The 23,467-nt window shown below is 42.3% G+C and overlaps 1 protein-coding gene across 10 annotated transcripts in view; it reads left to right on the top strand.

The window, feature by feature from the left end:
* Positions 1-23,467, top strand: part of mef2cb (myocyte enhancer factor 2cb) — a 68,215-nt gene that overhangs the window by 4,547 nt on the left and 40,201 nt on the right. For 2 of the 10 annotated variants that reach the window (XM_039620922.1, XM_039620921.1), the window contains exon 1: positions 4,559-5,180. The gene's annotated coding sequence lies outside the window, so the exon portion shown is untranslated. Of the gene's footprint in view, positions 1-2,805; positions 2,940-4,556; positions 5,181-11,793; positions 11,846-23,467 lie in introns of those variants that run through there. The other 8 variants (XM_031736201.2, XM_031736198.2, XM_031736200.2 and 5 more) reach the window with 6 other exon arrangements.

Here is a 23,467-nt window from a genome sequence, read left to right as displayed (position 1 = left end):
AATCACCCGAGCTGTCTCTGAGTGACACTGCTTGTTAAGGGCTTGTTTTAAAGCCACTGCAGTTTTGGATGATAGATATTATTAAAGATGTAGCCACACGGTAGAAAAAAAATGTGTTATTAAAATTAAAACCGTATACAGTTTCACTGAAATATAGCAGGTCACTTCTCTTGTTATTTATTACATTTCAAGATATAACAAGTAAAACTACAGGATGTAGGAATATTTGACACAACAGTTTTTAAAAATCAGTTTTCTTGTAAAGTGATACAATAATGACCTAAAGTTATGATGTAGATTAAATGAATATATGATATATGTATCATGATCAAGTTTTTTTACATTTGCATACAACTGATTCTTGCAGAGGCAAAATACCTCGAGGCACGAGTAAAGGCAGAACTGCGTCGCTGCTTTCTTTCAGAAATAAAATTAACAAGGAGATACTGCCTAAAAGCTGAATTGCATGTTCACATATAAAAAAAAAACCCATTCATACGTGCAAATAAATACTTCCTCATGGTTATATGACTTTCTTTGTTTTATATATATTATAACAAGGAGAAATATGATTTCATTTAATTAAACCTGATTTTCTAACCTTTGCTCCCTTAATTATAAAGTACAGTAGTACAATTCCTTCGACTATAATTACTGATGATATTGCCCTGTGAGTTTCATTATAATCCTTATTAATAAGGAGCTTCAAATTATGTATAATACCACGCTTTAGATGACTTACCCAAAGACCAAACACAGATCAGCGGGGGAATGTCTCTCATTTTCTAAAGCAGGTGTGTTTTTCCTGAGAACACAGCCCAGATGTTGAGGCTGAGTGAGAACTGTATGGCTTAGACACTATGAGTTCAAATGAACAAAGAATGAATGATCTTATAGTTTAATAATTGTATAAAATAACAGACCATGTTGTGGATTCCTAAATATTTGTGCTCTTGAATGTATACTGTCACATTACATACACATAGCACTTGAAAATGATTCATAATTATGAATAACGTTTTAATTATTATACACAGTTTTTTTTCAAAATTTCTTTAGTCAATCTAGGTTTGACCTAACCCTAACTATAATGATACATAATATGTGATACATTTCAATAAGGCTGAATAAGAATAATTAAAAAAAAAAATCTTTTTTAATAAATATGCATTGAATTTTTAGCATTCTATACAGAGTCAAAAAATATTGCTGTGATTGCCCTTGAAACACCCATAAGACATCTCCACTTGCAAAAGTGAGATCTATAGATTCCCAGCTGAGCATGCGAGTTAAATTGGCCTGCAGGTCTTTCTGTGCTTTCTGTGAAGCCTTTGGTCGTCACATCATGTAGCATCAATCTATTGTCAAAAAACCAAACGTGTCTAAAATTCATTAGGGAACAAGTGCAGGAAGAGAAAGCGGTAAATACCAAATAAAGCTGCAAGCATCTTCAGACATATCCGACATACAACAAATACTCTGCGTGTTTCGTAGTGCTTCTGTAATCGCTGGCTAATTCTCAGGAGCAGTGAGGCAGAGCGCTTGACAACATCATCTACTGTGACAGGCAGATTGTGTTTTCACGTGAGCATGATCGACAACAGATTGCAGTGAGCCCGGGCTGTTCTTGTTTGCCCTGGAAATGTGTTTGTGTTTATCTTTTGCTTGAGAGAGGCATTTCTTTCTTTCTCCCTCTGTTACCAAAAACAAACGCGCGTGCGCGCACACATACATTTTTAGGCAAGCTGTTCTGCACGTGTGCGTTCGGTGCGTGCGTGTGACACATGCTGTGAAGTGGCTGCCAGGAGAGGCTTAAGAAACAATCCAACCAAGATCAATATCAGCAAACCGCACTTATATGTTTGACTTAAGATCCAGTCGCAGTTTCTCCTGTTTCACTTTTTATGCACAGCCGAAGCCAAACCTCACGAAACTGCATTTACCCGAAAGCCTAAAGTGTGTGTTTATGCACACTGTGACATATTTTGAAATTACATAATTGTTTGGCAAACTCTTAAACTGATTTTTTTTCTCCACCAGGCTTTGATGAGACTGTCAACCCACACTCGAACACACTCGCAAACACACTCCTCAGAACACAAGTTCAGGATTGCATGTAGGAGGGAGGGACAATGGCTAATGAGTAGGTCTGGGAAAGTTTCAGATGGCAAGAAACTAATAATTTCGCTCATTTTGATTAATGAGAAAATAGTTTGTCTTAAGATAACACAAATGCCAAAACATATAATATTTAACTTACAACGCGCTCTGCTTATTTGCACACAGTCATTGTGTAACTAACTCTAAATTTATCAGTTTTAATAGCATAATGTGGCACACCTTCAGCTCTGCAATGTGGATTAATATCAGCCTGGTTATAATGCTGTATATAATACATATAGATATAGATATTTAGCCTTAGACCTGTGCTCAGTAGTCTCAAGAGCAAAATATACAGCAGGTCTTCCCTATTTAGCATTAAATGTATGAGAACTGAGGGAGGCTGTTAGTATGGTTTCACCATAGGTTTATCCCCGTAGACAAGTCAGTCATTTATGAATAAGCATGAGCCAGTGTTTGCCTCATTTAATGATTTTTCACCATTCAAATGTATTCCACATCCCCCCATTTTTCTCTATGTTTCACATGGCTATCATACACACACACACATACATTACACAGATGTTAACATAGATCTTTGCACACTATGTGTAAGTACCTACTCTTACACAGAAGCAGTAAGCACTTCACTGGCAGGTTCACTCTTCTTCTCACCGTGCCTGCCTACTTTGCTTCTCCTCTCAGGTGCTAACCAAATGACGACCTCAAGCACTGGGAACACTGAAAGGACCTCTTCAATGAACTTCTCGCAAACAGCATAGAAAGCTACAAGAGGGAGGGCACGAACAGAAGAAGAAGAAGAAGGAACATTGCATGTGGTATGTAAAATCACATAAGCACCCACAGCTATCCATATATTTTGGAGACTTACTGCAACTGTCAGGTGCGAGCACTAGAACAAGTCTGAAAGGAGGAAATCATGTCTGTTGAAACTGTTACTCTGTGAACTCATACATGCTGACATGTAACGCCGTTGATATCTGCCGTGTCGCGTTTATGAACCTGCTGTGTCCAACAGCACCTTATTGATTATTATGGAGGTAAAGGGACCAGAGGAAATGCTATTAAAGATTAAAGGGTCAGGTGATGTGAAGGTGGCATTCAGAGTCATCAGACACCAGCGGCTTCGGTTACAGGCTGTAATGTTCACCCGTCAAGCAGATTAGCCAGCTTGATTTATTTATTACCTGATGTCTTACCATTTCCTACCCTCACTGACTGAATAACTGATTGACTGGGTGGCTGACTGCTTGCATAGCTTATGCGCCGTAGGTGAACTTCAAAAGGGAAGGGGAAGATTATGGAGTCACTCGGTGTCTATTTACACAACACGCAGTCTGTATTGCTTTTACAGTGCAAAGCTAATAAAGAGAAAGGGGTTTGCTGTTTAACTGTATATAGAAGGGTTTTTCTTTGTTTTGTTTTTTTTGTTTTGTTAAAATATCAGGATGGAAGAAACTTTTGGAAGCCTGTGATAATGTTTTCCCTTTTTTCAATGTTAAATTGATATAAAGTCAACAGTAGGGTCTAACGGTGTATTGTAGCGTAACAAGCTCCATTCAGGGCAGCCATTAAAAATCCTAAAACCGCGATACGGCACCCATATAATGTGAGTATAATAGAACTCTGGTATTATGAGGCCTATCTGGGATACATCTCTGTACAGAGAGCCAATGCACTGCCTGTCTGCGTCTTATCTGAAGTGGCAAACTTGCTGTTCTAATTGTTATCTTCACACTAATAGAGTGGATGTTTTGAAATCATTTGGTTGGACGGATAAAGGCTTGGCAATTCCCCAATGCTTACTGTCTCTGTCAGGGCTTATCTGTAGGAGATAGCTGGGTCCCTAAGAATGATTGGCAGGGTGCAGGATGTACAAAAGTGTTGCAGTGTCTGAGAAAGGAGGCAGAGCAGACATCCAAGGAATTGTTGAGAATTAGAAAATGGCATTATTCGGGAGTTGCTAAAGTTGCTCCTACTTTTCCAGCAAAATTGCATTGAGGGAAGAATCATGTCATTTAATGTGATAATTAATCTTAAACTCTTATTGTTAAAATAATGAGTGATGTTGGATCATCTGAGAGTGTGTGTTTGCAGAAACTGATGAGTCTTTTTTTTAAGTATTTTCTAAAAAATAAAAAACTAAAGATGCTCAAACACGCTGAAGTGTTTTGCTTCTTGCCACGACAGACTTAAGTTTTGGTGTACTTGGCATCTGATGTGACTCGCATAAAACAAGAGGCTGAAAACTTAACCTGCCTGAGCGAAACACAACTTTCGGGTTTCACCACATGCTGTCGGCTGCAGACCTCGGGGTGCTCTCCGTGACATCATTAGTTAAAGAACACATGCCCCATCTTCATCATCCTCCTCCTCCTCTAGCGGTCCTCTCTCAGCACTTAATTGTGTCCACTCTGTCGGGGCTGGCGCGATAATAAAGCATTAAGAGCCATGCCTCGTTCATTAAAGTGGAGTTGGGAAATGTGAGACCGCCCCCTTTCAGGAGTTTAAAAAAAAAGAAAAGGGGGTAGAGAGAAAAAAATCGATTATTTCTCCACGCAGGAGAGCAGAAGGTTTAGGGAAAGACTTGGTCGGGATTGTGGTGAGGAACAGAAACAGCTTCGCAACATCAATATCAAGCTTCAGACGTCCAGTACTAATACCGGCACCACCTCCAACACAGCCGCTCCACCGAGTCCCTCGCCGCTCACCGGCACTACGCACTAGCAGACCAGACGGTGCGTCCTCAGTGCCTCCTGAGCGAGCTCTGTCGGATCAGAGAGAGAGAGGGAGAGAGAGAGAGGAGAGAGAGAGAGAGAGAGAGGGTAGTTTTCTCTGACATTATAGGGACTCATACCACGTATTGTAGGTTACTTTTTTTTCCTCTCGGCGCCGTCCTCCTGCTTAGTTGCGCTCCTGGATTTTAAGTGCGTCTCGGCGAACTCCGTCCCCCATCAAGCTGCGGCTCCAACCTTCCTGTCAAACGGCCGGACCAAACACCCGGCGGACCGCTTGTTGTAGCCTTCTCTCGCTTCACTCGGGACAAGATTTCAGATAAAGTAAGTACCGCACTTGCACCACTTGGCACTCACTGGCAAACACCTCACTCCATCGTATGGTTCTTAAAAAAATATTATTTATTTTATTTGAAATGTTCCGTAAGGGGAAACTTGAGGGTCTAGTTTGATGCGCGCTGTCTCCCCTGACAAAGTACAGCAACTGCGTGTATTGATTTGTTGTGACCCCCTTTCGACTCGTGCCGTTAACAGCAATGTAATATAGTTACCGAGTGACATCAAATCACTGGTTATGGTGTATTAGGAGATCCGTGTGGTGATTTTAGGTGTCACTGCTGTGTCGACCTTGTGCAGCTTTCTCGCGTCCACATGCAGGCGCACAGTCCCGAAGCCAATGAACAGGCTGGTCACCTTAACACTATACTTTATGCCCTCTTTTTGCGCCTTTGGGCAGGGTGGCATATGAAAAGTTACATTTGGGTTGTAAAATGTAGCGTCCAGTCTACCTCAAACAAAATTATAAAGGCAAAAGAAGATGCACAAGTTTTTACATTTCAGATTTTCATCAAAGCAACAGATTAGGGAAACAGTGATCCTAGTTTGTGGATATTCTTTGCGCACGAAATAAACGTTCTAAACTGAGGTGAACTGATGGCAATTATGCCGTGCTAAACTTTAAACCGGTATATTATGTAGGAAGCTTTGATAATTATTAAATAAATAGCTAATCATATCCACGCTGCAATACAGGGGAAAACATTTTTTTAGACTTATTTGGATGTAAATTTATGTAGATGAGCGACACGGCGGACTGTGCTGTAAATCAGTGTTTTAGAGGAGGTTTGGCTGTTCAGGCTCAACTATAATTTCTTCCCTGTGCCTTTGTGACTGAGACTGACTTATTACAAGAGAGCAAGTATGATTAAATTCATATTGTGAGTTTGGTTAAGCCTCACGTTGCTCAACTGAACCTGTTGCGATGAGAGGAAAAATCATGAGGCTACAATTAACTTGTGGCAACTTTTCTCAGGCTTCAGCTTTGGAGCTAAAAATGGATTCTTTGTTTTACACTTAAAGTGTGCGGACACGAGGCCCACCATGTAATGTGCAGAGAAACTCGGGCTTGCAGTGACATTTAAAATTACTATAATACATTTCATTTTCATTTAGATAGATTTTGGGATTGAGTTGGCTGTGGACAAAAAAAACGTTTGCTTAATGTGAGGATAAACATTTATCTCTTTACTTTTATTGGGTTGAATTAGTTCTTAAGCTGAAACACAGTTTTGTCTGTGAAATAAATTATATAAAAAAGTAAGAAATGAACAGGGCTTTAATATAGTGATAACTGCTTGAAATTAAATATAATTCATGTAACTTTTAGAGAATATTTTGAGATTCATTTAAACTATTAAATTAATTTTAAAATAACAGCTGTGTAAATGAGGTATTTTAAGGCACTTACAGAATGGTAAAAGTGTTTCTGTGTGTAGCTGTATACCAGCTTATTTTATGTGTGCGTTTAAAACACACTGCGTCCTGCTTGACTGCATTTCTCAGTTCACTTTCAGAAGAAAAGAGAGATGCTCCGTGTTTTAAGGCATATGTAATTTTTAAGATTTGTAAGAACTTCTGAAGGGAACGTGGTGTCCAGTTGTCCAGTAACCCTTTATTAAACTTTTATGTGAACTTTTTAGTCTTAAAAAAGTCAGAGTGCATTAATTTATATTTTTTTTTAGAAAACAACATCATAAGCGTGGCTTTCCTTTTCTGACTATCGTCAATGAAGTTGTTCTGTGTGGCCTGTCTGGCCTGTTGCTCTCTTGGGATTTAGCGATAGGTTAATCCGCTCAGAGGAAGGTGAGCACTTGCATGTGGACCCACGATTACACACTGAGAAGTCTGTCAGCCAAGCTCTGTAATCTAAGAGACCCTCTACACACACGGACACACGCACACACACACACACACACACACACACACGGACACTTGTATGCAGTCGTGCGCAAACACACACAGGTGCACAAAAGCATGTTCTGTCTCCTTTCTCTCTCTCGCTCTCTCTCTCCCTCCTCACACACACACTTTTACACACATGCATGCATCAACACCCACACTATTTGGCCTGCGCTGCTTTTGTTTCTCTTATTCTCTTAAGACCTCTCCATCTTGACAAATCATTTGGGATTTTAGGCGCTGATTCACAAAACCAACAGTGACAACACACTCTTACCCTTCTCACAGAGAGGGATTAGAAGGTCACGTGTCTCTGTGATTGGCCAGGGCATTGAGCCGATTGTCAGGGCACTTTGCTGTACGCCAGGGGCTCAGTAAAGCTTTAGTTAAGTGAAGGAAGGGAACACATTGTATGCCACGGTCAGGGTAATGCCATGTGTTTTCAAGGCACTGCAACAAAATCAGCATAATTAGCAAATATTTGTCATTTGAAATGCCTAATATATTGCTTATGAATGTGTAATTTAACACCCATAAATTAGTTTTACTGGAGGTAACTTCTATTCCTGCTACCAAGTTTCCATCTTCAGGGGGGGAAAAAAGGTGTAAACTATACCACTGTGCTCCCTGATCTTTGCTCACATAGACATTTAATACTGTACAAGAGGCACATTTCAAAGATCCCCACCTTATGGAAAACCAGATCTATAAAAACATTTTTGCTTAATGGAGACAACCAATGTATTTATGTTTAAGCAAACAGTTTAAAAGCCCCTTTAGCTGTGCTTTAAAGTTTTTGTTTTTTTCACTAATGGCTTCAAATATTTTGGAAGAAGTTTGCAGAGTTTACTCAGTTAAACATCAGTAAAACGTTCATTTGCAGATTGCCGGTTGGCAAGATCGTGAGGTAGATATCGAAGAACTCTAAAGTGGACTTCATGCCCTTTGGCTCAAATGAGAGACTGATATAAGACTCAGATGTAGACATTTGTATTTACCTTATATGCAATGCTTCATACCGTAAGAAAACGTCTTAAAATGCTGAGAGACGACCTTGTGTATCCCGCATGTGAAAACGTTTAATTGGTTTAGCAGCATATGTAACGCAATAAAGTGCAGGCTGTGTGTGTAGTAAAATTTGCCTCGCATAAATAACAGAAATATTAAGCCATTTGTTGAGAAAACAATTCTTCTTGCCAATTTATAAGCAGATGAAAATGCTTATGTTTTATAATAACTTAAAGGCTTCTTGCATTCCTGTTTATTGCACATGGCAGGTGTTCTCTAGTTGCTGCATGGGAGGAATAGTCTCCTTTTTTTCTCTTTTCGTTCTTTCTTTTTTTTTCTCTTTTCATACGTTTTATAGTACCAGTGAAATACGCAGGGCTCAACCTCACCATGTGTTTATTTACTCATCTTCAGCAGATCTCGCTTTCATTGTCCTAACTGTTGTGCGTGTTAGAAATGTTTATCCAAATGCATCTTTGCCTTAGGAGCACTGTCTGTGTATCTTCTCATAAGAGCTGCAATTACTCATAAAACTTACCACACACGCGCGCACACACACACACACACACAAAATCAAAAAGTAAATAATGCAGTCCTTGAATGGTTTTTTGGTGGATTGAATGCATATATTTGAATATGTCCTGGTTTTTGCATAATGATGCAAAGTATTCTTCTGTCTCTATCTAGTAATTAGCAGTGACGTTCAGCAACTTTCTCTGTATGCTGTAAGTGGATGGGGGTGTGTGGGGTTTGTTCACTGGGGTGTTAAAGATCACAGAGGAATATATCAGCCTTTGATGTTTAATTGTATTGTAAAACACACTTTAGAATATTTCTGCATAAAGTAGACTTCTGGCTGTGCTGTGCTTTGTGTTTGCTGTTTCTTTTGTGTGTTTGTCTGTCAGTGTGTGCTGTGTGTCTGGGAGGTGTGTGTGCGTTTTCAACTTTGCGTCTTGTCTCTGTGTATTCGTGCGCTGGAATGTTTGTGATTTTGTGTGCGTATGTGTTTTTTTTTTTTTTTTTTTTTCCTTCGTCTGAGTTTTGTGAGGTTGTTGCTGGTGTATATTCAAATGAAAATGCTTGTTTTTCTTTTTCTCCTTTATTCTCACACTGAAGAGGGTAGGATTTGATGTCTGCGATGATGGAGCAGTCTGGAAAACAGTGTCAGTGTGAGGGCTGAAAAGGCAAACTGAGAAGACAGATGCACATGAAAACAGAGAGAGAGACGCGCGCAGAGAGAACGCAGATGGAAATTTATTTGAGCGGAGGTTAGTTAAGAGCACGGCGACAAAGTGTTCGGCCTCCGCTCAGGTAACCCTCCGTTAAGATCTCGATGCGTTCGTGATGTCATGTTTAACACACTGATCTAGATGAACAGGATGTCCTGCCCTTCTTCATCCTGTTTCCTGTTTCCTGCCTGGCCTGCTGGCCATTATTACGGCAGCAGCCTGCTGGGTGGTCTGTGCTCGGCAGTGCTGACCGCACAATCATATCATCAGCTGCAGCCCACCTAAAGAGACACCCAAAACACCTCACCATACTTGAGGCCTGCTGTCTGAAATATTTGGACAGGGAGAGAGAGAGAGAGGCCCGGGAGGTGAGAAGGCTGGAGGAGTGCAGGAGCAGAGGAGTCTGAATGATAAGACAAAGAGAAACATTTAGAGTAGAGCAGAGTTTGGGTTTCTTTGTCCAAACATGAGATCATTCCAATTAGGTTGAAAGCCTCCAACATCAAGACTTAAATGTTCAAATGAGAGTTAAATGAGAGTTTTCAGGCTTATAAACTGGCACATTAACTTCCCAAAACTTACCCAACTTTCAATCCTGAGAGATTTTTTCTTCTTCTTTTCCTGCACAGTGCAGTCAGATTTAGAGGTAACGCAAACATGACATCTGTAATGCTGACTTGAACCGTTACGTGGCGAAACCAGAATTTATCTGACAGATTTTTTAGAAGCCAGTTTGTCAGAGAAGTGTTTCCTGTCTGTTTATGGAAATGTAGCAGCCAAAGGCATTTTCTTTGATTAAACCCTGCTCCTGACCCGTAAATAGTTAGGAGCAACTTCTTACACCCTAATATTATTTCAGAGAGAGATGCCCCCACCCGCCTTCACCATATTCCTTTGGTGTGGGACGCATTTGGAATCCACCCAATGCCAGGAAAAAAAAGAAAAAAGAAAAAAAAAAGAAGGTGTAGGGATGGGGAGAGTGAGGGAAAAAAATGTAGAAATGTTTTCCAGTCGCTGTAATTTATCTTTGTCACAACTGCAACATAGCCGAGTCATTGTGCAACAGAGCCCTGTGAGACGCACAGAGGTAGCTCTGTGCCTTGGCCTCACACAAGCTCGCATCCATCTGAAACCCCCTGCTCGCTCGGCTGCCACAATCCGCGCCGCTGCCGCCACCGCTCCCCATCCGCGCTGCCGCTGAGCGTCACGTCGCGATCGGATATTTATAGCAGATCTTGTGTTCACACCAAATTCAGAGGAATTAGGACTTGAATTCTACCCCGTCAGGCTTTTTATGTGATGTTGCTTTTTTTTTTTAATACAGCAACGCAACAGTAAATATCCAATAATAGATGGCACGATTGATACGTCTGTCTCTCTTTTTGTGCTCCAAGGAAGAATATCGCAGACTTTTTTCAAATTTTGTGTTTGTTTTTCACCACAGCTTTAGAAATCTGGACAAGGTGTGTAAAATCAGGAGATCCTCTGTGTCGTTGAAAATGCTGTTAACACTTTCTAAGTCGGGGAATAAAAAAAAAAAGAATCCATGCTCTCAGTGCTCTCCTTTTCTGCAGAGCACACTGCTTAACCAGCCGGTGTCCTGCCAAAGCCCACACCAGTGTTTCTTTCCACTGTCATCTGTGCCATTCCCACACCAAAGGCCAGCCTATGAAATAATGTGCAACACGGGACTGTTTCGAAAACGTAGTTTACTCAGCTGACCAAAGAATTAAGGAGAAAGCGGGACAAAGAAATGCAGAAAAAGCTGAACAATAATAAAAGTGTTTAAACTTTTTCAGCTAATGTGCATCTGAAGTCAAACTTAGTAAGACACTATAACACACAGTAGGAAGGGCCCTGAAGGCGGTGAAGAGTGAAACAGCGTAGAGCTCACGCACTCCTTTTCTCTCTCTCTCTTTCTCTGTCTTCTTCTTTTTTCAGCCCAGTTCCTTCTGCACTGTGATGTATGGCTTTTTCCTACAGTGGCTCTTCCAAAGTGCAGCTCGTGATGTCATTAATTTTATTCATACTTTATGGATGCTCTGTCTGGAAAAAATGAGAGAAAACGAAGAGGGCCGATGTGAGAAGAGAGGGAAGAAGATAGAGGGAAAGAGAGAGAGAGAGAGGCCTGGAGAGGCAAAGTGAGAGAGAGAGGAAGAGAGAGAGATGAGAAGAAGATGGCATTGCGGAAGGAGATTTTCAGTGCAGTTGCATGTATAATGAATGAGGGGGCACTTTGTTTGAAACTCCAGCCCGCCGCTTCACTTCAAGGTTTGCTGGGCAGAGTGAGGCCTTGTGATCTCACACCAGCCACTCTCTTTATCTTGCCAATAGATGCTTTCACCTGGCACTGTGGTTCGACCCAGTGGAAAAACAAATAACCTTGGTGTGTGTGTGTGTGTGTGTGTGTGTGTGTGTGTGTATATAAGAACAACAGAGAGAGAGCGAGAGAGCAGTGACAATGGAACAAGGGGTTGGGTGGAAAGGATGAGGAGCGGGCGAGAGAGGAAAGAGGTGAGTTTGTATAACTGCAATGACAGCCAGACGATACTGAGGAGAATACTGGCACTTTGCCCGCACTTCCTAAATAGTGCTCTCTACAGAAATAGCTCAGCCTTGATATTGACTTTTGTCTGTTGTGTATGTGCGGATGTGCACATCTGTGTATGCTCAGTAGCAGGACATACAGTTTCATTGTCGGGCGAAGACCTTTTTCACTTCTTATCTGTTGTTGTTTGTTGCCGGTGTGCGTGGATACTTTTCTGTTCCTCATATTCGGCGCTGGTGTATGCGCGTGTGCGTTAAACTGTGCGAGTGAGGGATCTTTATTTGCTTTTATTGTCATGGGCCAAAATGGCCTCTGTCTTATTTTTGGCCCAGCTCCGGACTCGTGGTTTTAAAAATAGCTGAGGAAGTGCGGGGGATACCTGCCGTGGCTCCAGCCTCCCTACAGCAGAGTCCCAGTTCCTCCACGTCACATCCATCCACCGCCGGCCCACTCCAGGCTATGACAGAGCAGCCCCTCTGGGGCCCGTGCAAACAGGATTGGACTCAGATTGAGGGTGTGAGAAAATCAGCCTCTGGAGTAAAGCGCAGAAAGGGCTCGCAGTTCAGTGCGAGAAGTCTTAGCCGACACTGTCAGATTTTGTAACGTACAGATTAGAAACCCTACAAGCTAATTCCCTTTTTTTTCTTTTCAAATGTAGTCCAGAGTAAAAGATTTTAAGGGGAGTGTGTGAGAACAGGGTTTTTCCACAGTTAGTTCATGTGTGGAAGGGCACGGGCTGGCTTGCTCTCTTATCTGTCATCTGAATGCCGAGTTGTCTTGTTGATTTCATTTCTATGTCTTGCCTATGGGGCCTAACTTTGAGTCCTCACTCCCCTCTCATTGTACTCTCCATTTCTTATGGAATGATTCAACTGCAGATTTGCGAAGGCAACGAGAGCATTTAATAAATAGGGTTAGCTATAGGAGCAGAACTGGATGTTATACCCGGTTTAGATTTTACCATTTGACATTCATTTATTTTTTTTCAAAGATTCACATTTTCCAGGGTCAAACTCATTTTGAATGTCTCACTTCTGTGGGTGGATGACTACATTTATTTTTGATTAATTCGGGTATTCTTTACAGGGCATCGTACTCCTCCAGCCCATATCTAATTGTTTGCTTTTGAAACGGCATTATTATCCCGAGATGCTCTTTCATCTGTAATTCTTTTAAACACGAGTGTCATCACTGCTACACTCTAACCCAAGATATTGTTCACCCTTTAAATGAGTGACACTCTGCATCTTGGCCCCTCATAATAGGGACCCCATAATCATATTATAAGTGGGACAAAAAAAGAGAGAGGGAGAAATCTTTGAAAAGCTCCACTGCCCTTGGTTGACTGTCTCTTTACACAGCGAATGAGAAATCTTTTTTTTTTCCCGAATGCGCTTTCACCCCCCCACCCCCACCCCCACCCCTTTCTCTGTGAAGAGAATTGTGCTGCCTGTTATTAATGTGCTTTTGACAGCTTAATTTGATAAGCGGGGTACTTGTTAAAGAAACCTTGGATTGTTCTCACAGCAAGAACGTGTTTTTTTTTTTTTTTCCCCTCCCATGTTCTTCAAAATGGTGCCGCACAATCTGTCGATGACCCAGTTCTGAGAGATGGTCGAAAACAAGGAAGAGCAATGCAAAATCCACAGGGAGAAGAACGGAGAGAAGGCGAGAGGGTAGCAGGAGACAGAGAGAGAGAGAGAGGAAGGATACTATAACTAAGAAAGGCACTTGTGGGAAGTTAACTCAAATGATTTTCTTTCTTCTCTTCCCCTCTCGCTCTTCCTCCTTCTGCACCGAGCAAGCAACCTACCTTCTTGGGCTCCACTTCCCTGTAGCCTAATCAGAAGAGGAACGCTGGGAACGATAACGGGGATTAGCCTCCACTACTCGCCAGTTCCACTTGGTTAAATACACGTGTAATGAGTTGTTTATTTGGGATAATGCACAGTAGGTGCTGCAGAAGGCCAGAACTGCCCTCGCCTCCCTCCTCCGCCGCTTACGTGCACGCACGCGCGCCCACAGCAGATAATACATACATATATTGAACATATAGCCCAGCCAGTTATGCAGAAATATAGACGCAGCATATGTGGTGTGAACACTGACGTGTCCAGGTATGTGCTCATACATACATTCACACACTCAATCCTCCTACAAACACACCCTCCTACTCAGATTCCCACACACAGCTGTGATGCAGGTCACTCGCTGTGGCAAGTTGTACAGAGGGAGAAAAATTGGCAGTTGCAGTTAAAGGGTTCATCTAAGTGTGTGTGTGTATCTGTGTGTGCTTTCTTGTGCATGTTCTCAGGCCTTCATTGGGTCATAAGGCTGGGGGATTTTTCTCAGGGCAGAGAAGGAGTGGAGGGGTGGAGGGTGGGGGGAATTGAATGATATGAGAAAAAAAAAAATCTAGGGAAAAACCTTAAGAAGGAAAAAGGGGGCATGTCGTGCCCACTGGTCTGTGCATGCATGTGTCCAGCGCTCTTGAGGGCGTGCACAGCAGAATATGTGTGTATGTACGTGAAGTGGAAAAAGCTGTTGCCTTGCGGAGGGGACGTGCTCTGCTATCATTAGCGGAGGGGGTGAGGGGCAGGGGTAGGGTGGGAGGGGGACATGCGAGGTTATGTGAACGGTGCAGCTGTGCTCACAGCAGAGGGATTTGAGTGCGGGGAGTGGGTGGAGGGGTGGGGGTGGTGGTTTCTCCAGGCGGCCAGGTCCTTCACTGATCCACCAGCTCGCGAAGCCGATGAGAGGAGAGGAGAAAAATTCAACCAAGAAACAAGCCCAGCGAAGCAAAACACAAACCCGCCTCTGCCCCCTCTGTTCACTGTCCCTCCATCCCACACTCCTCCGCTCCTCCGCTCCGCCGCTTTAGCCCATTATTTCCCCAAATAGGAAAAATAAATAAATAACGACTGATGGTCGATGGCAAGGATAAGAGTGCAAAAGAGAGAAAGAAGAGAGGGGGGAGCAAGTCACGATTTATATAGAATGCCTTTTCTGCTTTTCTGCCATCCGTTTATGCGTTTTCATTTCCGATTTTCAATTGAAAAACGAGCTAATAATGATGAAGATGATGATGATAAAAAGTCATTTATAATTAAATGTTCTCAAGTAACTATACAAGGAATAAAGAATTGTTTTCTGTCTTTTTTTTATTCAGGGGATTTCCCCAACAACTTAACATTCAAATTTGTTTAAAGCTAACTCCACACTTCTCTTCCTTTCCCCGGTGGAAAACGAAAAGACAAAAAACACAAAAAAAACTTGAAGCCCACGTAGCGAAAAAGATGGCGACGCAGCCGACGACCCAAACTCGCTTGTCAAGACGTGTGATCAGTCGCCGCAGAGAGCGAGACAAGGCAGAGGTGGCTGAAAGACGACAGAACACAGAATGGCATCAGCGCGCGCTGCTAATGCATTCAGCGTGCCACCGTATCCAACAACAAGGCAGAATATCACACAGCTCACTTCACAAGACGTCCCCACAACAACAACAACAACAGACGCATAAACGCGCGCGCTCGCCGAGGCGCAGTCATGCAGCCGCACGCAGGCATTCACACATGCATAAATAACGGCGCGCTGCACGTTTAAAAACCAACCATGAGGAACAAGAATTTGAAAGCAAACAAACAAGTCAGAATGTAAGCAACTTGTCTGAGACTTTGTGACAGAAAAAGAAGAAAAAAATATAAATGAAAAATGAAATAACAGCTTTCGTTTCATGGGAAGACAAAGAGTTAAAAAGGACAAAAAAAAAAAAAAATTCCTGGCAGAATTTAGCGTAAGTGTGAGCTACGTCAAAGACAATGTGAGCGCTGAGCTAAAAATAGAGTGTGGTCAAACGGCAGTGGCGCTTTGGCGGGAGTGGTCAGCTTTGTGTGATAGAGCGGCCTTCGCTGTCGGCCACATATTGAGAGCAGAGGCACTCTGCCAAAGCTTGTAGATTCACAGCAGTAATTTAATATTTGTTTGTCTCTATTATTTCATTCTTCCCCTTTCTCCTTGTCCCTCTCTCTCGCTCTTGCTTATGAGGGTTAAGTAACAGTATGCTTTATCAGATTACTGGGTCTGAGGTCTCTTTCAAACCTCACTTTGCCATCTTGATGTTGTGCAGCTGTGCAGACTCTTTAATCACACGCTATCTTTTTTCACTCACCCTCTCCTCCCTTCTCCTAGTCCTCCCTCCTCCCTTAACATATGTTAATTGGCTGCTTTCTGTGACAAATTACGAGCGCTCACTTTGATGAGGTCGGTTTGTGATGGTGCTGGGAGTGGAGTACAGTGGAACAGCCAGACCCTCACCAGTTCCCCCTTAACCACTCCAAAAAGGAGCGCGGCACCCAGCCGATGACTAATGAGAGGCTTGGACTGGGTCTGGCCTGGCTCGAGCCTTGGTGGGGCCACTCCCCTAAACAGAGGCTGATCTGTAGGTACCGTATGCCGCCACACGCCCTCCACACTCCATACAACCTTTTGCCTCATGCACCCCACCGCCACCACCCTTCCCCTGGGAACTGTAACGGTCTGTGAGAGCTGAAGAGTTCAGGCTATGTGGTGGAAAAGACTCACGTTATGCATGTTGTGCACGTTACACGTTATATATATGTATATATTGTTTTTCTTTTCTTTGTGAGACTGGACACATTTTCAGTGCTTTGTTTCGCTTTCGTGTTTACGGCTTTCTTTACATTCGAGGCTTAAAACAAAAGCCCAGTAGTAGCATAAATTATAGATGCGGCACATACAGCTTGTGTCTCAGGTTTACATTGAGCGGCGCGTGTGTGTGTGTGTGTGTCTGTGGTGAAGAGGCAGTGCCTGGAAACATTAAACCAGCCATGCTTAAACAAACACTTACAGTGGAACAATCTCTGTTTAATGATGCTCAGCATCAACAGGGAAACAATGCTCACCAATAATCAGCACAATCAGCTTGCGGTAACAAAAAGAAAGAAAGAAAAAAAAATGACATCATCCAAGTAGTGTGTTCTGTATTCTTTTTTTGTGTGTGTTCTTAAGTGTTGTTAGTGGTAGGGTGTAATAATGTGGCTGTCTCCTGCCAGTCTGTCATGCTGTTTCGTGTTCTCCGTCTCTTTTTCTACCTCTGTCTCTCATTCTTACTGTCTCACTCTTTTTCTCCCTACTTTATGATCTAGGTTACTTGGTTTCCTAGCAGAGCACAGGGACCGGAGGAAGAGAAAAAGAAAAAAGAAAAACAGAAGGTCGAATCTATGAAGGACATGCTTGTTGAAGTGTGCAACCTTCTACTTCTCTGCAAATTACCCACACACTGTGCATAGAGTCAAAGCGGGGCTGTGGCTCCCATTTCAGCTCCGCAAGGCTGTGACCATGGCATGTAACGCTGCTGGGAGCATCGCAGCTACGGGAGAGGTGCCGATGTACCGTCAGCTCCGGCGCTCGTTCGTCGCGGAGGACAAAAGTATAATCGTTTTATATAATGGTATCGTTGTGGACTCTAAATTTGCTGATAAAGCGAGAAAAGGAAAAATAGTAAATTCCACAACTTCCTCATAGGTCTGCCTGTCTGTACATGCTGACTTAGTTCCAACAACCTCAAAAAGGGAAATTGTTCTATTTACCTCTTCCCATCAACAAAATGCAAAAGAGATAACAGCCCATAAGCGACTGCTCATTTCCATAGCTACCAAACTGAAGCACACACACACACACACACACACACACACACACACACACACACACACACACATATATATATATATATATATATATATATACACAAACAAACTGGGTGACAGTATGAAGTTGGTGAACAAAAACTGCACTAGGCACCTTGCGGTTGCGTGAGGGTTAGCCATGTTAGCATTAGCCTGCAGGCCTTAATTGAGGCCAGGAGGGAGCATTTAATAATTGCTGTCACAAGATCAAATTTAATTCTCCTCTCTTCACAGCCACCACTGCTGTAGGGTAGAGTGAAACAAATTGTCATCAGAGATTTCTAAATGAACAAAGCTTTTAATTAGGGTGATTAGAATACTGTGGCATAGAGGAAGACTAAAGGGTGGGGGGTGTGATGAAATCATCAGTGGATTGTCTTCACCGTGATGTGTGGCTTTGATACAGTGCGGGGTGAAGAGTTGGGGCACGCAACTGCTATGGGAAGTTGTCTGTATCTTATAAGTCAGCAACTCGTGTCGCCCTAGAAATGACATCCTATTGGAGCAAATTCTTTTACCGCTTTCAGTGTAGAGCGAATTAAATCTAGCTGTTCAAGAGCTGGGTTTTTTTATGAGTGGTGCAAGAGCTCCTAACCTGCGCTGACATTTTTTCTGTTCAACCAGATTGATACGTTTTGCTAGTATCTAAAAATACCCATAAAAAATGATTAATGTAATATTTCCTCAATTAAAAGAGGATGCTCTATTTAAAGCCGTGCCTCTGTGTCTGCTGAGCAGGCACCGTCGTAGACAGAAATAAAGGCCGAACCCAGGATGCTGGCCAGCCGTCTCTCACCTTAATGTTGTTGCGTGTTTTTCACAATAAAAGCCTTGATTAAACAAAGTAAATCAATAATAGGTTGTTTCTATTAATACAACTTTAATTTGAAATGGCTGCATGATGTGTTTAAAATTAAGCTGGTTGCTCTGTGTCGTATACAGTTCAGCTACAGCTGTTGTATGAGTGTTTTAGGTCCCTTGGTTGATGACCGTCTCCGTGTTGGTAGAGATAAGCGAGTGCCAAGTACTCAACTGTTTTGCTGAGTTTTATCCAGAATGAGTCACTGTCCTCTAACAGACTGATGAATTAACTTTAACGTAGTCAAGGGAAACGAAGGTTTGTCTCTATAACAAGCCTGCTTCAGACAAAGACCTGTTACATTCTGCGGCTCAGGTAAATAAAGCAACCGGGTTAACTTTCAAATCTTTACTGACATGTCCAGCCAAACAGACACTATTTCTTTCTTATGATTGGGGCTAAATTTTCTTCAAAATGTATTCACTATTAGAAATTACTTGTATATATAAACATCATCTCTAGGAGACAGGGTTGGAGTAAGCATGGCCCCTACAGTAATGAGGCCTTAGCTTCAGTTTGAAACCTCTTGACTCAAAACACACATACACACACTTTCTGCCCTTCTCCCCTCCCCTCCGACTGGAGAACATTGCTAACATCCCGAGACATTGTCATACTCGGCAGAGTACATAATTGGGTGAATATGTCAGTGCTTTGTGTTCTTAGTGACATGACTCCCGGCTGTTCCTGTGGGGGGCTGGGTGCGCTCAGCAAAGGGTTTCTACTGCAATTTTGTTACATTTGGCTTATTGTTCATTATGGTTTTTGCTTGTATTCTTCTAAATCCAGATAAGCATGTAACTCCTGATCCGTGCACACAGACCTTGTCTTGTGACAGTGTGGTCATTTAAGCTCGTGTGTGCATTAATTTTCTGTTCCTGTACCTTTGGTGTCAGCAGTTGGTCGCACCTGGGTCCTTTGGTGAACGTGGAAACATGCAAGTTGAGACAGTGGTTAATGCTGACTGAAGGGCGAGAGAAGGGGAGAGAGAGATGAAGAAGAAGTGAAAGAAACTGTGGTGGTGATGATAAAGTGAAACCCAGTGAAGTTATTTGTGTTTAAACATCAGATGTGTATATCGCCACAATCAGCACCACTTCCATATTCAAAACCATTTTGATACCTCTAATTTCAGCCTCTCACACTGTACACTGATCTGCCGGGTACTTTGTCACCTCTGTTAAGCTAATCTTTCTTTTTTTAAAATATGTAACTTCTATCTATGGATTATGCTTTAATTCAGCCATTGTCACTTCTTATGCTCGGGCCATGGAAAGACTGAATGTACGAAATGGTGATTCACTCCAGTCTTTCCGGGGCCTCTCCAAAATGTGGCTTGCCTATGCTTCTGCTTTTTCTTCTCTTCTCCTTTTTTCACTGATACCATTTTTTCCAGCATGGTTCAAGAGTATGTTTGTGGCGAGCTGCGGTCCTCAAAATGTATTTATATATCTCTCATGTTCGTAAGTCACAGTCCCAAAAAACAAAAAGCTGCTGAGAATTGACAAGGAATTCCTTTTTAGCCACAACAGCCAGTCCTTCTCCCTGTTGTTGTCGAGCTAGCTTTACCTAGCTTTAGCGTGGGGATGTTTGCTCATCTACCTTTGGCCTAGCAGCTGCTGCTTACAGCCCTTGGCCTCCTTTCAGACAGAGGGGTTGACGCATCGTGTCAAATCATTTTGTCCTTGGGGCAGTCAGCATTAGGTTATGGAAAGATGGCTCTCACCTGTCTCCGTACTGGCTCTGACGGATGGCTACCTATCTGCATTGCAGCTCTGATGGCCCAAGGCCTGCATTTCCTGGTGCTGAGTGAGACGTACAGCTGCCCAAACGAAGGGCAGACCTCTGTACACTGTTGCCTCCATTTCTATTCCCTCATCATATCAATGTGATACTTTATAATTTTAGAAAAATGCAAAAGTGATTATATAGACACATTACTTGTGGGAGCGTCCATAAACGCTTTCACAATTTAACATGTCTGTAAGCTTTCTTGTTTTTTGTAAAACTTTACATTGTAGTTTACATGAAAAATAGACACATCATAATTTATGCATTTACTCTCTAATTTCTTTTATAATCCTAATGCCTTAATTTAATTTGAAAATGTTTGATAAAGTTTGCTGCTGTGAGGAAAGCCACAGCAAAGTAAACAGAGAATGAATAAAGAAGAAGAATGAAGTTAACAGCATCAAGGTACTTTTCTTCATGGGGATATTTTGACACTCCCCTCACAGGTATGCATTTACCACAAAAGATGCTCAGATGTGTTCAAAAGTTAAAAAATAAAAGTTTAGGGGGGTGTGGAACCAAGAACAACTAAAAATGCACTCATAACAAACCTGACATTTTTGTTCAAAAATGTTGAAACCAGTGAGTGTTTCCGTCTGATGCGTCACAGAAAGGTTGTGATTTCAACATTTGTTTTTTTGTCTTTTGCTTTGATTCATGAGTTCCTGCATAACCCCCCACCCTACCCCACCCCCACACTCCTTCAAAATATGTCATAGCCTTACAAAACCAAGAGACACATTTTGAGGAACTAGAAGTAACTGAGGCCTGAAGTATTTCGTATTGAGAAAAACATGGTTTCTGTTCATTTGTCCTCATTGTCGGCCTCTGGAAATGAGAGGGGAGCGTAGCAGTTGAGTTTTGAACCCTAATTCTTACCCTGCGATTTGGGGAAGGAAAGACCTTCAGCACCTTTGATTGTCTATGTCTGCTGATGTCACATCCTTCCCCCTCCCCGCGTATCTGTGTTTACTTCCCCTCTTTCCGTCGTTCGAGATCAGGCAGTGCTGCTGTTGTGAAAATCAGTTTGAAGTTTGAAATTCTGGTATGAAGTTTTAAATTAAAGTAGGGTCGGTAAGGAATTGAGACGTCACCTAAAATATATTTATAAATATTTATTTACTTTGTTCTATAATGTCTCTCACACTATAAGTTGCTGGGAGAGTGTCTAAAACTCCTCATCCAATGCTCCAATGCTCCTCATCAATAGACAGGTGTCTCAGTTCTAAGGCACCTAGAGATTGAAAATAGAATACATGAGAAACCTTCCCTGTCTCGGTAATGATACAACTAAACCATGATCTAATAGAGAGAGACAGGTGAAGACATATCCTCCAACACACATATACGTGCACACTTACACAGCAGCCTCTCAGTTTCAAGTTTAGCTCGAATGCTCACTGGGAAAAAAATGAAAAAAAAAGGAATGAACACATTATAAGATGATCCACTGCTATCACTCTAATCCCCAGATGTACATGTTGCTAATCTCTTTAGCTGCTAACATGTTAAATTAGCCCTAATATCTGCTGAGATTCAAAACCATAGAGGCCCACCTACGTGTGGGCTACCGCCCAGGTTTAGGTCACTCGTCTCCCCCTTCACTCAAAAAAGATACAGACTCTGGAGGGAGGGAGGGGGGGTGGCAGTGATAGCCATTCGTCACCCTGCCTATCTTGCTCTGACAGATGGGGAGTGTGGCGTGCCACATAGAGGAGTCACTGCCTGTAATGACATTAGAGGCACAATGAGACCTGATACACATTTTTTTTCCGTCCTGCCTAGCCATCAACTTGCTCCTTTGCTTGATTCTTCCCCGCCTCTCATTTCTGCTGCTGTTATGCCTTCTTCTCCCCTTACAGAAGATAAAGTGTTGTCTGCTGCTATTTCCAAATCAAAAGTACAAATGCACAAAGTGCACATTTAACATGCAAACATGCACATAGCTGCAGCAAAAACACAAGAAAGAAACCTCCGAAAAATCTACACTGAAAGAATAAAAAACTGTTTCTGAGCCCAAAAAAAGAGTTTCCTACATAACAGAAAAACTCACGTACAAATCGAGCACCGCGAGTGTGTACTGACGTTGGGATTGTTTTGTGTAAAATGGTATTAAAACATTTTTTTTCCATCCTCGTCTTCCAGGAAATGGGAGTTTATTTAAAAATGAGAGCGTTTATTTAAATGTACCATACACCTCCTAAAAGGTTTACTTACTGCAGTGTAAGATGTTATTTCAAATTCTCACAACCACATTTCCCATGAGGGACGGAGGACACTGGCATTGCACTTGTGCACACAGTTCATTTACAGTTGCCCCGGTTTTGTTTTTACGTTTCCCCACAGAAATTCTCTGAATGCAGAAACAATCTCAACAGATTATTGTGCACAACTTTAGTTCTTGGAAGTGCATCGTGTGTTCATTTCTCCTTATTTATTGCCACGTCCATCCACCTCATTCACAGAAAAAGGGGAAAAAAAAACACAAACTGAAACTGTCTTTCAAAATGATGAATTAGCCCTGAGCATGAGTTAAAGTAAAGTTCCTGTTTTTTGTTGCCCCCTGATTCAAAGAAGTCATCTTCAGTGTATGTCCTCAATAACAAAGCCACATTAACAAGCACCCTACAGACGTCTATTAGAATGTGAAAAAGTGCCATGTGCTGTATATTAGTTTTTAGTGACTAAACACTTGGGAGAGGCGACCTAGAATCAAGCCTTGTGGTGCACTGAGTGTATATGTTCTCATTGTCCTCTCAGCTACACTTCTGAGACACAGAGAGAAAATGCTCATTAGATCTATGTGCTGAATTGCTCCTCTCTCTCCATCTCTCCCATCCTCCCCCAACCTTCATATCTCCCTCTCTGGCTCTCTCCCTCTCTCCCTCTTTCTCTCTCTCTCCATCCGTCTGCTTAACAGATGGGAGGGTCGTGGGCACAGCTCTTCCCCTCCCCCTGGAGAGGCCTGGTGCCTGTTCAAAAGATCCCTCTTTATGCTTCTCTCCATTTCCCTGTCTTCTCTCCATTTCTCTGTTTTTCTCCCAGCGCTCTTCTTCTCTTTTTATTGTCACCTTTAAAGCTCGAAGATACGATAAAACCGGCGGAGGAACAACCGTCGTCCTTCAGCACGCTCTGTGCCGGCGTGCCCTCTGACCTTAGCATTTGCCCACCCCGGCCTCCTTCCAGTTACCACACATTAGTGTGAATACAGGCATACCGCTAGTCAACAAGTC

The sequence above is a fragment of the Oreochromis aureus genome, linkage group 12 (genome assembly GCF_013358895.1).
Source record: "Oreochromis aureus strain Israel breed Guangdong linkage group 12, ZZ_aureus, whole genome shotgun sequence".
Taxonomy (NCBI): Eukaryota; Metazoa; Chordata; class Actinopteri; order Cichliformes; family Cichlidae; genus Oreochromis; species Oreochromis aureus.
The sequence above is the reverse complement of the archived record's forward strand: the minus strand, read 5'-3'. Positions and strand labels throughout refer to the sequence as shown.